Raw genomic sequence first — 16,536 nt, forward strand, 5'->3', positions numbered from 1 at the left:
ACAAACACATTAGAGAGGCGACAGAATCTCATATTCCCATATTCCAGACACTGCAATGTTTCCTTACCAAATTCACTTCTGAGACTTTTTTATGTGAGAAATCAACTATATAAAGCTCAAACATGGGCCGTTTTACGAAAATTGATGGCTAATTGCAAATTTGGTAAGACTGTGTGTCGGAGTTAAGCGGCGGTGCTGCTGCCTCGCCGCCTGGCCTGCCTTCCTTCACAGACCCCGGCCTGCTGTGAGCTCGATTGAGCTCTGTTACGGCTGGCAACCCACGGCACTTCATACCCGCGCAAAGTCACCGCTTTGTGGGCTAATGGACTACTACCAAACGCAGCTGCTCTGACAGAGCTCCAGGGCCTGCAGTTCCCCTCTTCCTAATGCCAGGTGTGTGTGAGTGAGAGCACGGTCAGCGAGCTTGTTACGCCAGCAATCTCATAGTAAAGGGGTGTCAATGGGATTTATGTATGTCCTATTTACCCACCGAACTGTCGTTATTCAACTATGACAGGGTAAAATCGGTTTTGCATTCTATCACCCCTTTAAAAACGAGCCAGCTGTTCGTGGACCAAAAATACATAATTTGGTCCCTTGACCAACAGTCAGGCCAGCCATGTGTTTCGTTACTCACGTTATTGTTGATGTCGGTGTCATTGACTAAGGTAATGTTAGGGTTAGTAGCTGCAGACTCCTCATTAACGCTGGCTGTGGCACACACGTTGTTTTAGTACCTTTCTGAAGCCAGGCTAATAATAACGACTTACAAACTCGACACTTCGTTTTAGTTTCTAGGTTTTCAGCAGTGAAAAATCTGTTACGGTCAGGCGGCAAGCATCAGACAGCTTTTCCGAACTAGCGTCCGTGGCTAAGCGAACTTCTGATAGGGTGGGCCGACTTCTTGTCTTTACGTGATTCGTCAAGATCTGAGGTAAATCACGTAGTGCCCTCTGGGTAGTGTAGTTTATGTAACGTTAGGGTCAATCTCTCTCACACTTTCTCTGTCAGTGGTAGAGTCCCAGCTACATGCGAGAAGTAGCGGTACGCAAGAAAAAGTGCAGGTGCGCTTAAGAGTAAAATGTAGAAGTGCCGGTACTGCGTACCGGTGAGTACTGGCCCACTTCGAGCACTGCACATACGGACAAAACAAACATGCTTAATAAACATATGTTTATTTTTTAAAGCAGATTTGAAATTACATTGTAACAATTTAACAATTCGCCCTTATGAAATTCAATCACGCCACGGCTGTGTTGGAGCACAATAGACAGACGGTGGCGGAATTCCCCAACACTTAAATTCAACTAAAATGTAACAGTGAACAATCAGTGTTGGACCTAAAGTGTGTTGAGATGCCTCCAAACGCAGAAACCAAGCGCAATCACACCATAAAACGTTAAGACACGTTAAGAAAAAAGATCCGTATTTTGCCATAATCCAATGACATGAAAAAAAGTAATCCACAGCGATCAGTAGATCCACAAACAGAGTCACGGTGTATCCAGCAAGGCCTATACAAGCGTCACATTCACCAGTCAGCTCCAAACAGGTGAACGAGGTGAACTTCGCCGTTTAAACAAAGTGGAGTAAAACGTATAAAAGTCCAAATCTACACAAAACGTGCAATCAATTAGTAAGCTGACAGCAAATTTATATACATGACATTTAGGTAACCTTTATTGCAACATTGGCACGGTAAGATGTCCAGACTAGTGCAACAGTAATTATCGTTTTTTGCGTCCTGCATATGCGTCGACAATGGTCTCAGGTGAGAGCCAGAGCCCTGAAAAAATATTATTTTTACTAAAGCAGTATATGAAATCAGATGTATTACCTATCACTAGTGATGGTCAAATGAAGCTTCGCGAACCAGTTTCTTTACTTTCTGAGCTCACTAGATGGCGCTCTCTGTTCAAAGAAAAAGGTGAAATGAATGGCAATTCAATGGGTTTTCAAACCCTTTGTTGAACAGAGAGCGCCATCTAGTGAGCTCAGAAAGTAAAGACACCGGTTTGCGAAGCTTCATTTGACCATCACCATTTAGTTGTTTTGTGTTATTTAAAGTATTTATAAAATATCTGGTTATGCCAGAAGTAATTATTCCACTCATTTTTTAAACAATGCAATTACCCCTTTCAGCTACCAGGGGGGGCAGTGCTCCCCCTGCCCCCCCCCCCCGCAAACTCCGCGCATGCCCAACACCCAGGTTTGGAACCACTGAATTAGACCAAGTCCAGTTTTAGACCGCCAAAATGAAATGTCCATTTAATTTTCATATGAAAACGTCCCGTGTTTTCCACCGGTTGTCTGCTCCTGATTCCCCATTCAGAGTTGCAGCACTTACTGAAAGTGTGTTTGTGTGTTTCATTGGATTCACTTGTCTCCCCAAAGAAAACCTGAGCTCTTTGTCTCTGATTCAAGCAAGTGAAACTCCACATTGTCCCCAGATAAACTGCGTATTTTTTTTCGCCCCAGGATAGAAGTGGACTATTTTATGGAGTCTAAACAGCATGGTTAATGCATTTGGCCCTGGCAGGGGGCCCCCACTTTCTGGCACATCATTTGTTTCTGCCATTCCCGTCCTGCAGCAGCTGAGGGGGAGCCTTGCCCTGGATGCTGTACCCTTCTGCAAGTCTATGAGCCAGCCAGTGTAAATCTGGTCCAGGCTGTTTTTTTGTTAGTTTTTTGTCTTGTTTGTTCTGCTTAAAGTGTTTTTCCGATCTTACCAGTTTTGCACGATTTTCTTTTTTAATGAAATGCATTCCTCCCCCCTGCAGAATTTGGGAGATTTTGAAAAATATTAAGATAATTTTTCATTCAGAAGATGATAAAATATCTGCAGTAATGTATTTAGATGTTAACACCCTGCAGAACTATTGTGAAATTGGATTACTAGAAGATTGCAGTGTCGCTTTTCTTAAAGGATCTATTGCCTTTCCAATCCCATAATTGTCCATAATAACACAGGAGGATGAAGATGAATGTGAGCGCTGACAGTGATGTGGAGATTTCAGGGTTGGCTCAAGTGCATGAAACGCATGATGGTCCGACTAAAAAGGAAGAAGAGATAAGAAGAGCAGCCATCTCGCTTTAAAATTAGACACAGAAATGACCAGAGCTTCCATGAAATCACACTTCATTGTGAAGATAAAATTTGATGTAAAACTGTTTTATAATGTACACTCTGGAATAATTTCCACCCAATTGTGTTAATAATGTAATACCTCTAATCACATTAGCTTAGACGTAAAATGGGAATGGTTTGATGCTCGGGCATACTGCATGAAATATTTAAATCGAGGTGTCCTACATTAGGCAATGAATCTTAATTTCTTTTTAGCACACTGGAGGCGAGTGTCTGATAACACAGCCTTTTTCTGATCACCATGATGAGATGCTAATCTGGTTGTGCAAACATATAATTATGTTGCAGAGGGAGGATGTAGACATTTTCTGGTGTTGTTTAATTACAACATGTAGCTAAAAGTGCGCTTGTTAACAACAAAGAGACAAAACGCTGAGCTCAGGATGTAGCATCTTTTGTGTCTGAACAGAGAAAGGGCCCAGCTGTCTGTGGTGGAGTTTCTAATGATGATAATAATCAAATGTATCCTCTAAATCAATTCTGTCTACTTAAATGTATAGAAACAAGACTACTCAGCATTGTGCATGGAAGTTGAGAATAGTGTATGAAATAAACGAAGGAGGAGCTAACGCTGCCACATAACCACCTGCAGGGAGATAAGAGAGAGAAAAAGAGACTGAGTAACAGTTTCCAGATCTTATAGGCTGGGAACACTGGGCCCAGTGAAGGCACTGATGACCGACCTGTAATCTAAACCAAATTGTGAAGTGAATTATAAGAACAGGTACCAGCAGGGGTCACCACCATAGACTGTATATAAAGATGGCTCTGGCTCTGATCTCTACTGCGCAGACTATGGCTCCAAAATTACAAGATGGCAGTATCTGGGATATTTTGGCTTCACTTTTGTACAGTGGGAGGAAGTGGTGGAGACACATCGTCCATCAGTACAAAGTATGTATAACGTTTACATTATTCCCCATCTTAGATTAGCTTCTTAGCGTACTAATATTTGATAAATAGCACTTAACAAAAAGGCAACCTCACGTTGAAAAATCAAGGGATCACCAAAATCAATAGGATTCTTCCTTTGGGGAGCATAAATATACGTGCGAAATTTGTCTTAATCTTAATCTATCTAACAGTTGCTAAAATATTTCAAGGTCACGGTCAAGGAGACTTTATTATCCCCGAGGGGCAATTCGTTTTGCAGCAAGTAAAGTGCAACATAAACAACACATAAGCCATACAGACAACAGACACTATCGATGGAGGACACAAATAAATACATACTACACAGAAGTCCACATCTCACATTGAATTATTAACAAAACCTATAGCAGCCGGAACAAATGAGTTTTTGTGTCTGTTTGTCCTGCATTTAGGCAGACAGAATCTGCGGCCAGACGGCAACAACATGAAGTAGCTGTTCAGCGGGTGGCTTATATCAGCCAGGACTGACTGGGCCTTCTTCAGGGTCCTTGTCTCATATAGAGATTTTAAGTCAGTCAGAGAGTTCTGGGAAATTTTTCCACACACTTTAGTAATGTATTGCAGCCTGTTTTTGTTTTTAAGAGTGAGGGACCCAAACCAGCTCACAAAGGCAAAAGAAAGAATAGTTTCAATAAAACAGCAATAAAACATCCTCATAAAAGTCTTATCGACATTAAAATTTCCAGTTTTTTCTTTTTTTTTTTTCCCCAAAACTATTAAAAATCCCCCCCCCCCTTTCTCCCCCCCCCCCCCCCCCCCGACTTAGACTTCTCTTTATTGATCCTTTTGGGATGACTCCCGCAAGGAAATTAGATTATGGCCGAAAACTATTAAAGCTATTGTGCTTAGTTTCTGTAAAACAATTTGACCAGGTTTAGCAAGTAAAAACTACTGTAAGCCATCCGAGCCAGAATAAAGAAAACAACTTTTAACTTGTTACGTAACTTACGTACTTAACTAACGCCAACAGCAGCAAGCTAACAGCTAGCAAACAAACATTGACAAACCATGATCTTTTCCTAAACCTAACCAAGTAGATTTGTTCCAGAAAGAGTATGCATAACCTTTTAGAAGATATCACACAAACTATTTGTAGATTGTTGAGAATACGTTGCATGAACACAACCAATCAGACGTGAGGTTAAAGAAGATACCATACAGAACATTTCTCCTCACTTGTTGTCTAAAACTTTTATATTTGGTTTTCAATCATACGATTTTAATGTTTTAGGGCACAACAAAGAACTTCACGGGAGAAAGGAGAGCATACAAATCTGTTAATTAAGAGAAGCTCCACTGACACTTCAAGGTTTTGCCAAAGGAGCCATGTCTATTCACTTCTTGCCAGGCTGCAGTCATGCCCTGTTGAGCTCAGTATCACCAGTTGTTATCAATGTTGGCATCACACTGAAAAGAGAATTAATGGTTTTGGATTGTAAATCAGAGATTACACAAAGCGTCACATTGTGGAAAAGCAATTAGAGGAGTATTTATATGGTCAGTACTGTAGTTTGTCATTTATGTTTTCTAGTTCTCATCCTGAAAAATGTACAACTTTATTCAGGTAGAAGTTATTTTCGGCTGCTGACAAATTGTGCTGTAATTTGTTCTGGCAGTTGATTGGTGGAGATTTAAACAAACCCAGCCAGAGTTTGATGGATGGCCACATGCAGGAGAGGCAGTGCGACCTTCCAGTTTACATGGTCAGTACAAAGTCAAACCAAGCAAGCACGCATTTGTTTTCACTGTAAAACTTTATGTTGGAACAGAGAATCCCCGGGGAAGATCTGGAAACTTCTTTGAATTGATTATCAGATAGATATGTAATCCCCTAATTTCCAAGATAAACAAACCGGGAACTATATTCTCAGGCGGAAGAATATAGTACTTGGGCGGAGTGATATGCTCGCAGCAAGCCTGTCTGAGAATATAGTTCCCGGTTTGTTTACGGATAGAAGATGGCTGTGTCTCATGTTACGTTGTTTTTTGTACACGCTGTGACTCTACAAATCACAAATGTAAACAGAAACATGTTGGCGTTATTTTGTCACTTTTGTCACAATTCGGAGCAGTAGGCTAGTTGGAACCAGTTACATGCAGGATCTGTGCTGGGCTAAGCTAATGCTGGAGCCGTCAGACAGCTTTACAGCACGCAAGGAGATGAGAAGGGTATGTATCGACTTACTCTGGGGGTTACGGTGAATAAGCTAAATTCCCAATAAGTCGGCGTGTTCCTTTAAGTTAGTAAACTACAGCCTAAATCTGTTATTCTGTTGTGTACCATATGGACAATGCACGCTGGTTGTAATTACTAGGTTCAGCTGCATACAGATGCATACAATCAAGCATCTATAGGCCTCTCTAGACCATCTTCACAGTCAGACAGTTTTACTTGTCACAACAGGAAAAGCACAGGTAGAGTAAGGACTTCTGGCACAACTTCACTATACTTCCGATGTGTATGCAGAAGTCTGAACAACTTTGTTTTGCATACTATAAGTGTTGCTGGAGTTTTACCTCTTCAGAAAAAGCTCAAGTGAAACAAAATTTGTTAACGATGGCTCCGTTCTCTCAAGTGTTTCAGTAAGCCATAACAGTGAGCCAGCATGCACAATACCAGCTGTTAATAATCCCACCGGTGCTTTTACTGCCATGACAAGCCAAACTGTCTGCTTTGAAAAAGGTCTATTGACACATTTGCTAAAGAATGGGTCATGCTGAAAAGCTCAATAACTCTCAACGTAGCGTCATAAGTTGCCATCTTTCCAATAAATCCGTTACTGCAGGTTTGCTGGATCTGCTAAATTTTCCCCAGTCAACTGTGAGTTCTGTTATTGTGAAGTGGAAATCCACAGCTCAGCAGCCACTCAGACTCCCAGAACTGGACTGCAGATAAATAAACACTTTACAATGCTGAATATCTCCTAAGTGAGAACTATCTCCAAAATGAGAACTATGTAGTAGATAATGATGACATTACATCGTGATTATCTTACTATTATGTTCCCTTTTTGTGCCTCCTCAAGTAAAGTGGCTAAACTGGAACGTCGACTTGATGCCAGCTGGTGAAAGTGGGCCATCATTGAGCCAGATCAAGCAAATCCCTGCAGCCAAAATCTCTTGAAAAGCTTGTGGAGGGTGTTAGAGATTAATGTTCAACAATCACATACAGCTGTAATGTTTGAGTAACCAAACACGTTTGTGGAGTATACAGGCCCCTGATCAAGTCAAGGCAGCTGTTAGTGTAGTTTTCTTTTTTTTTTTTTTTCAATTTGAAGTCTCTGCTTTTGTATCAAAGTAATGAGGATTCAAAGGGTTTTCATCAGTCCAAGCCACGATATAGTTTAATCATAACAGCCACAATCAGTGATTAGTGACCCTTTCCTTTCCCAACAAAGTCCATATAATGATTTCAGACATTCAAGTGGAGTATAAACCATGTGGACTCCACTGTGAGTGGTACAGAATATGTGGTTCTATTCTGTTTTAATGCAATTAAATCTATTTGACATTAAAGTGACTATTTGTAACTTTTAAATGTTTCTGAAACCGTAAAATGTTTCACCTGATGATCATATATTATATTATATTATATTTATAGTTTTTATTAATGCCTCTGCCCAGGTCTGACTTTTTAAAATTTTTGACGGGTCACAGATTTCGGCTGAACACCGGAAAAGCCTGTGTTAGTGAGTATGCAGGTAAAAGGTAGCAGGAGATGTCTTTCTGTAGGCCTAATTGTATTTTATTTTAGAAGTTCTTTAGATGGTAGGGCCATCACAGAAAAAGAGCTGAAAGTGAAAGCCGAAATCCGAGTCACACTCAGTCAGGCTTTCAACAGATGGAGACAAGTACGGGATTGCAAATTATTAAAAAACGTCCCTGAATATGCCCTCAGGTATGTAATATGTTTATTTCATTCATAAAATAACTTTAGATTGCACAATGTGGTTGTACATCAGTAACCTATATTAAATGGCATCCAAGTGTGGTAAAAACACTACCGCTTTTGTCCAAAGGGGCCGCTGATCAACACAATCAACACAAACGGAAAGTTACATATAGTCACTTTAAAAAACAAAAACCCTAACAGTCTAGAGGTAATCTTAATATGTTCACATGTATTCTGCCCGACACTGACCAAGCCTGTTACCCTGAATGTTATTCTGTGGTGATAAAAGATTCTGATATGTGCTTCCTTTTGGGAGCAGGCCACACAAACACACAAAAAAACCCGTTTCTAGCGTTTTTTGAGAAGACACCTTTTCTGGATTTCTTTTGGGGCGTGGGGGGGAGTCAAGAGAGTGACACATACAGCGCTTTCCTTTCACTACCCAAATAAGATACACAACTCACGCAGACGAGAGATGGCCTGAAATGTAGTCATTTTCTACCAGTTTGAAAAGGCCATCCATCCATGCTGTTTTATCAGCTCAGCATGGGCTCATGGTTTGGCTTCAGCGCAAAGACAAGAGGATGTGGAGGTGAGGGAGCAAGCACAGGTATGTTTTATTGATCAGGCACAAGAAGGGAGAAAGCCGTGAACATGAGAATGAATAATGCATTAGATGGGTGGAAGGGAAACTTCCACCCATCTAATGCATCTGCTGAAGCGGTGAGGTGAATTCAAGAGGCAACAGAGGAACGACAGAGGACGGAGAGATTTGGAGAGGGTTGTCTGTGTTGTAAGCAAGTACATTCCCAGACTAATGGAGTCAACGAGGCATCTGAGGCTTGTTTGAACTAGTGCACACACCTGTGAGAGGTCTGCATGTTGATAAGCTCATTACAGGTTAATGGTTTGATCACTCTTGATAAATCACATTTATTTCCATGCAGGGTGTTCTATTCTGTGGATGGATTATGAAATAACAGGCCCCTTGCTGCAGACAGGCCCCTTATCCTAACTATTTAAGAGCAGACACCCAGAGTGTAAGCTGTGCCAAATAACACTAAATGACAAAATGTCAGAAAACTGTAATTTTCTGACATTTTGTGGGTGTTTTGAAACTTTTTGTAGTAGTGTGTCTCTTTGTGGTATTTTGGCATCACTTGTGGTTGTTTTGGGTCTCTTTAGGGTGGCTGTGTGTCCCTTTGTGGTAGTTTGGCTTCTTGTAGTGGTCATTTAGTGTATTTTTATATCATGGGCTGTTTGTGGTTGTTTTGCATCCCTTTAGTCATTTTGCACCACCTTGTGGTCGTTTTGTGTCTCTTCGTAGTTGTTCTGCACTTCAAGGTTCTATATAGTCGTTATGCATCTCTTCGTGCTCATTTTGTGTATCTTTCTGATCATTTTGTGTCTCTTTGTAGTCATTTTATAGCAGATTTTAATCATATCCTTTTAGCTACTGACTAAAGTGACTGTGCTATTTTTGTGCTTCTTGATTTAACTGCTGCATTGGACACATGGATCATGAAATCTTTACCTCTTGGAGCAATGGGTGGGCATCTAGGGCATAGCACTCAAATGGTTCAGATCCTATTTGGCAGATCGAACTTTCTGTGTCAGCTCTGGTGACTCTGTGTCCTCCTCTGCTCCACTCTTTTGTGGGGTCCTACAGGGCTCATTTTTAGGCCCTCTTCTCTTCTCTCTATATTTGTTCCCGCTTGGTTAAACATGGCATGTCATTCCACTGTTATGAAGGCGGTAGCCAGATTTATGCGCCTCTTAAAAAGAATGACACATACTCTGTCAGACCATTACTCAAGTGTCTTGATGACATAAAGGCCTGGATGGCTCTTAACTTCTTAAGTTTTAATGAAAGAAAGACAGAAGTGATGGTTTTGGTGGCACTACTGGGACCATCCCTGTATATTTGTGTTCCTTGGCCCAGTACATCAAGCCAACCATCACAAACCTAGGGGTTAAAATCCACTCTGACCTTAAGCTCAACAGTCTGATCATAGCAGTCACATGAGGCAAAATAAAGCTAATTCTTCGGAGGCAGTACTCTACCTCTTCCTGGTCGCCATAGACTGGATCACAACCAACACCACAACAGACAGACCCAGAGGCATCCAGTGGACTCTGTTCTCCCAGCTGGAAGATCTTGACTTCGCTGACAATCTTGCTCTCCTATCAACCAACCAGTACAACATGCAGGCTAAAACTGATAGGCTGAACAACTTTGCCAGACAAGTTGGGCTCAGTATCAACACCTCCAAAACACAAGTGATGTGTGTCAACTCCATCCCCACCAGCACCCATCCTTGTTAATGAGGAAGCCACTTGAGTTTGTGGAAGATTTCACCTATCTGGGCAGTCTCATCAGTAAGGACAGTGGGGCATCTAAAGACATTAAAGCAAGGCTGGGAAAGGCTCAGGGTGCCTTCTCCCAACTCCGTCCCATCTGGAGATCAAAATAATACAGCCTTTGATGTTCCTATATAACTGCAATGTAAAGTCTGTTCTGGTGTACAGTTCAGAGAGCTGGCGAGTTGTCAAAATAGACATGAGGAGAATGGAAGTGTTCCGTAACGGATGCCCCCAATGAATATGCAAAATCTTTCGGCCTCATAAGATCTCCAACAATGAACTGTACACGAAAACGGGAAGCCGGAGCATCACCAAGGAGATTACGCACAGACGCCTGAGATGGGTAGGACATGTGTTGAGGATGGAGCAGGACCGCATCACAAAAGTCACCTTAAGATGGACACCACCTGGCAAAAGAAAACCTGGGAGGCCCAAAACCATCTGGCGCAGAACTGTGACACAAGAGCTGGAACAGATGAACCTGTCATGGGAAGAGGCCCAACATGCTGCCAGGGACCGAAAGCAATGGAGAGTGCTCATTGAAGCCTTATGTCCCATAGGGGATGAAGAGGAGTAAGTAAGTTAGCACTCTATGCCTTTGTCACCACTCAGCTGAATTACTGTGATGCACTGTATGTGGGGGTTAGTGGGTCCTCTGTCGCCCGTCTCCAGATGGTACAAAACGCAGCTGCGTGTCTTTTTTAACTGGCACACGTAAACACAAGCACATTTCCCCCATTTTAGCTTCACTTCACTGGCTACCCATACATTTTAGGATCCATTTTAAAATTATTTTATTTACTTTTAAATCCCAAAATGGTCTTGTCCCACCCTACATCTCTGAGCTGCTGCACCCTTGTACACCAACCCATTCTCTTAGGTCAGCTGATCAACTACTCCTGTGTGTCACATGCAAAGAGAAAAAAAACAACATCTGCCTGGTAGCCTATTCAGTAATCCATACATGACCCTGACTCCCCGTTTTTATTTTAAAAGTTTAAAAGTCCTCAATGCAGTGTCATTCCCTCTCTCTCTCTCCCCTCCCACGTCTAAGCTGTCCTATCCAATAAAGGCCTAAAATGCCACATACACAAAAAAAACCTTAATCCAGGCCAATGTGTACCCTTACTTTTCAACTCATCATATGCTCAATAAATAAATTCCAGCATGTTTTAAAGGTCACATCAACACATCAATAGCTTCTAATTTTCTATGTCACAGCTGTTGTACTAGAATCACAGTTTCTAAACAATTAGATGCTGGCACATGCTACTGTATACCATGAAAAGCTTATCAGATTTGTTTTAATGAGTCTTTTCTTCTCAGCTCTCACTGAAGGCCGAAAATTGTGGATTGTCATTTTCATTTATCGTTTTAATTTTGTGTTTCATAATCCCAGCTCAGTGAAGCCTTTTGAAACTCTAACTGCATTCGAAGGTTGTACACATAAACTTGACAACTTGAGTTATTTCCTAATAAGAACGCTGAAGCGATGCATGAAAAACATAGATGTACAGATCCATATATATATATATATATATATATATATATATATATATACTGTATATACACACACACACACACACACACACACACACACACACTGAAACACCTAAAATCAATGTGTGAATAGCAGGTATTTGGTTTGATTTAATAGGGTCTGAGGTAATAGCCTACATCTGACTGTATTTTTAGACTACATCTCATCACGTGGGCTTCATTGTGCGCATCTGTAAGCAAAAAATATAAGCTTGTTGTTATCACAGTTGCAATTCAAAGGGTCCTGGCCCGTCAGCCAAACTGATGCCAGAGATGTGACAAATACAACTCGGAGCCCCAGTGTATACTAGTATGTGAAAGGTTTTCACATATATACACAGGGTCATTGGTGTAACATGTTCTAGAAAAATGGAGGCAGTTGTTGAAACATGCTGCTGGTAATATCTGGTGGAGAATGACTCAGTTTAACAGGAATATACTAGACACATGAATGTGTGACTGTGAGTGTGAATGCTGTGTCTGTCTGTATGTCAGCCATGTGTGAGTGGTGAGCTGTCCATCGTGTACCCTGCCTCTTATCCAGTGCATGCTGGGATAAGATTCAGCAAGATTTGTATAGTCACTAGACTATGTGACTGTCTTCATTTCAGTAGTAACTTCTGTCTGTTGCTGATTCACACTCTTACGTTCAGTTGACTACAAGACCAGCTGTAATGTAGCCTATAAATTTCCATGAATGTAATTCTAAGATGCACGAAACATAAAGGCTTCTGGGATCGGTTTATAACTCAAACTTGCCGAGAACCTAGACACCCGTTTGATTACATAGACTCATGCATTAGGCACGGTTACAGTCTCGTTCAGTAGCCTGGTGCGCGGTCTCCTCGTGAAAGCCTACCTACCATGTAACAAACATTTAACTTAACATAACTACCAAGATAACATGACGTGTATTTGTATGTGATGTACTTCCCCATTGATAATGTGTGAATTGCCATGAACACAATAATCTAAGATGCACTAGAAACAAGGCTTGGTTAATAACTCAAACTTGCCGAAAACCAAGACACCGCTTGATTACGTTAGACTCGAGCGTTTGCACGGTTACATTCAGTGTCGTTCAGTAGCCTGGTGGCCGTTCTCCAATCTACTACTCTTCAACAACTCTTTTGGTCCAATCGTGCTGCTCGAGGTAACCCATTTCCTGATTGATTCTACCACCACTCCAGTGGAGGCGCTAATGAGGTAAAAAAAAAACAGGAGTGAGTCGGTTCATTGACGTATGGCACTCGATACTCCTGGTTCTGTGACACGGCTCAGGTTAATTAACCGGCTCTTCGTCATTTCGTCAACACTACTCTGAACACCTCTTCCTTTGTTAAGAATGACTTCAGTGCCGTCCGTTGTTCTTTTCTCAAAGAAAAGCTTAACTCCAAGTCTCCAGAGTCGCGGCCAAAGCAGATTCGAAAGACCGCTGTTCGCCAGCAGCAGCAGCCATCTTCTTTGTTTTCAAGTAGCAGGGTATTCACGCGGAACCGTCGTAACTCTGCCGTTATTATGTTAAGCCCGCCCACCTACTCTATACATGATGTGATTGGCCCGGCTAGAGTTTAGCTTTTCCAGCTTTCAAGCCAACAGAGAGTGGCTAGACCCCCCTGGCTGCAAATTACATTTGCTGCTGATAGGGTGCGTCTATTTCTAGGCTAATAAATAGTTGGTGATCTTTTCTTACTGCTGTTCTGAAGATATTTCCAGAAACCTTAAAGACTTTGTCTGTTGGACGGTAAAAAAAGGTTTTTGACGCTTTTTGCAAGTTGAGACTCCATCCAGCCAGAAATGATCTATCAGAAATGTAGTAAGGTGATGTGTCATTTCCTGAAACCTAGCTGGAAATAGCTATGTCTCCATAAACATATTGTTATACACATTGTGAAGTAGTGCATAAGAAAAGCTGTATGGAAATGGCAAAATGTGATAAAACTTCCTCAATTGCGCAAAACATTTTACACTCGCTTGAAGTGGTTTTTGCCTTTGTTAAAAAAGAGTCAATGTGCTAAATGGGATATGGAAACGACTTTGCCGAAAAGGTTATGACTTAGCCAACATTTAACTCACATGCTGATCAGTAGGGTTGGGTATCGTTTGGATTTGAACAATTATCATTCCCATTCTGATTATTTCTTCTTTCTGATACTGTGCTCCATAGCTGCAACACAACAAGCGCCTGTAATAGTAATTTTTGGAACGATTTCAAGTAGGAATCGGTTCTCGATGCCCAATCCTACTAATCAGCTGTTTCTGCTGTCGGCGTCTCCCGGGATGTTCCCGTAATGTGCAAAAACAGGGATGGTAGTAGCTACAACGACTGCGTGTGGACCAACGAGGAGACCAAAGTATTTCTCGCTGTCATCAGCTGACAAGAAAGAACAATTAAAACTTGCCCAATTTAACCAAATTTCTAAAGAGCTCTCTCCATTTTTCTCTCACAGATGGGTTAGATGGCCAAGGCGGCTTGTTTTGTGTTTGCTTGGCAGCCTCTACTTCTTCTCTGTTTACTGGCAGATTACAGCCATGCCAGTTAATGGAAACATGGCTAATTCACATTTCTTTTTTGTGACATTTCAAAAAATTTGCTTTACAATTAAATGGAAACACGACTAATAATTCAATTCAATTTTATTTATAGTATCAAATCATAACAAGAATTATCTCAAGACACTTTACAGATAGACCACACTCTATAATTTAAAAATAACCAACAATTCCAGTAATTCCCCCAAGAGCATTTAGTGCTTTCAGTCTTCACTGCTAAAAGCTTCTGATCTGGTCAAGACTGATGTTGACGATATTGTGAGTTTAGTTTCAAGAATCTGTATTAAAGCTTTGTTCGTACATGCTGCATCAAAGTGTGCTTTTTATGCTTAACTTCCAGTTTAGTGTTTTCACTATATGTCCCATTTGTCCTGCCCTTCAGTAACCCCCTTTCCTGCCGTTCCAATCCCCTGACCTCCCCCGCTCTCTTACTCACCTGCTTCTCATTCCTCTAATCAGCCTAGCAGTATTTATAGCAATCTCCACTCATTCCTTGCCAGATTGATAGATTGCATCCACCCTAGCTTTCAAGCATTTTGCTACGTTTACACGTGGCCGGCTACTTTTATAAATGGACATTTCAACCTCTCCGTTTTCAAAAATAACATTGTGCACAGCTGTCAGTTTTCAGAAAAGTGTTTGTTTACACGTACCCGTGTATATATGCCATCAATGCCGTCAAGTGCATGCCAAACCTGTAGGTGGCAGTGTAATGAGAAGCTCAAGCCCACGATAGCCAATCAGAATCCCGAAAATAGCAACAACAGCAACGAATCACTTTCTCTTTCTCTCTCTCGGCTGCCTAAACCTCCGTTTGTCTCAGTTTACATGCAAACGTGCAGACGAAGTTTTCCAAAATCTCCACTCTGGCCGGAGGTTTTAGAAAGAATCTTTTCAGAGGCGAATTCTCGTGTAAACGAAGGGCACAAACGAAGGGAAATGTCTCAGTTTTTCAAAATAACCAAGTACGTGTAAACGGGGTGGTAGTTTCTACCTGCCTGACCCTTTGCCTGATACATGGATTGATAGTTCTTTGCCTGCCCCCATCGGGTTATATTTGCTTGGCTTGACCTGATCCTTCAGCATGGGCCGTCAGGGCCTGCAAGGCCTTCTCTGCTGGCCAAAAGATGGTCAGAATCAGACAATTCTATTTTTATAATTATATTAATTTGTAAAATGTATTATTTATTCATTTCATATGTATTTTACAAAGTCCGTTACCACGAGTCTATTACTGTAATTTCATTGCTCCTCTCTCCCTTGGTATATCCAATCAGGTTTCTCCCTGCGCTTTCTCCGGGTGAAAAATCTACTCTGAGGCCTTCAGAATTTCGAGTGAATCCTTCTGCTTTTCAAGCAAATAGGGACAATGTTGTCAATTGTCATATTCTTTAGCCAATACAATTTTGGGTTTGTCCTGTTGGGTGTATTCTTTGACAGGACAGAGCCTTCTAGCTGGCCTTGCCACCTATTGGACCAGTTAGTATAGCGTGGCCGAGAAGCAAAATTAGCCAGCATCACATTACCGTAGATGTAACGTTAGTTCAAGTTCGTGCAGATTTTTAGATGGAAAATTAATGAAAGAAAGGAGGATGTGCTTTTCTTCAAATGATGAGCAGCTTTTGGTAAGTTTAATGGATTTTTCTGCATTTTAGTGAAATAATTTTACTTGCTTTAGCTAGTTGCTGCTGGTGTTGAAGAGTTGAGCAGTGTCAGAGGCCGCTGTGCCCTTGTGTTTGTGTGGTGCCATGTATGTTGAGCCTCAGCAGCCTGGCTAGAATTTGTGGGGTAGCCTGTTGATTGCTGATTGTGTTATTTGTGTTTTTGATTGCTTTGTGGTTGTCGTATGAGTAAATGTGACCGGTTGTTGTGGGTTTGTTTTGGTTTCTTTGGTAATTATATAAATTTTGACTACATGTGATGCAGTATCCTGTCATACTGCATAAAAGAGATGGCTTCAGTCACTGTGTATTCATGTCTCTCTCTAGGTGTTGAGCCTTGCATTAAAGTGCTCATATTATGCTCATTTTCAGGTTCATGATTGTATTTAGATGGTTGTACCAGAATAGGTTTATGTGGTTTAATTTTCAGAAAATACCATATTTTT

This window comes from Perca fluviatilis, chromosome 3, assembly GCF_010015445.1.
Source record: "Perca fluviatilis chromosome 3, GENO_Pfluv_1.0, whole genome shotgun sequence".
NCBI classification, from domain to species: Eukaryota; Metazoa; Chordata; class Actinopteri; order Perciformes; family Percidae; genus Perca; species Perca fluviatilis.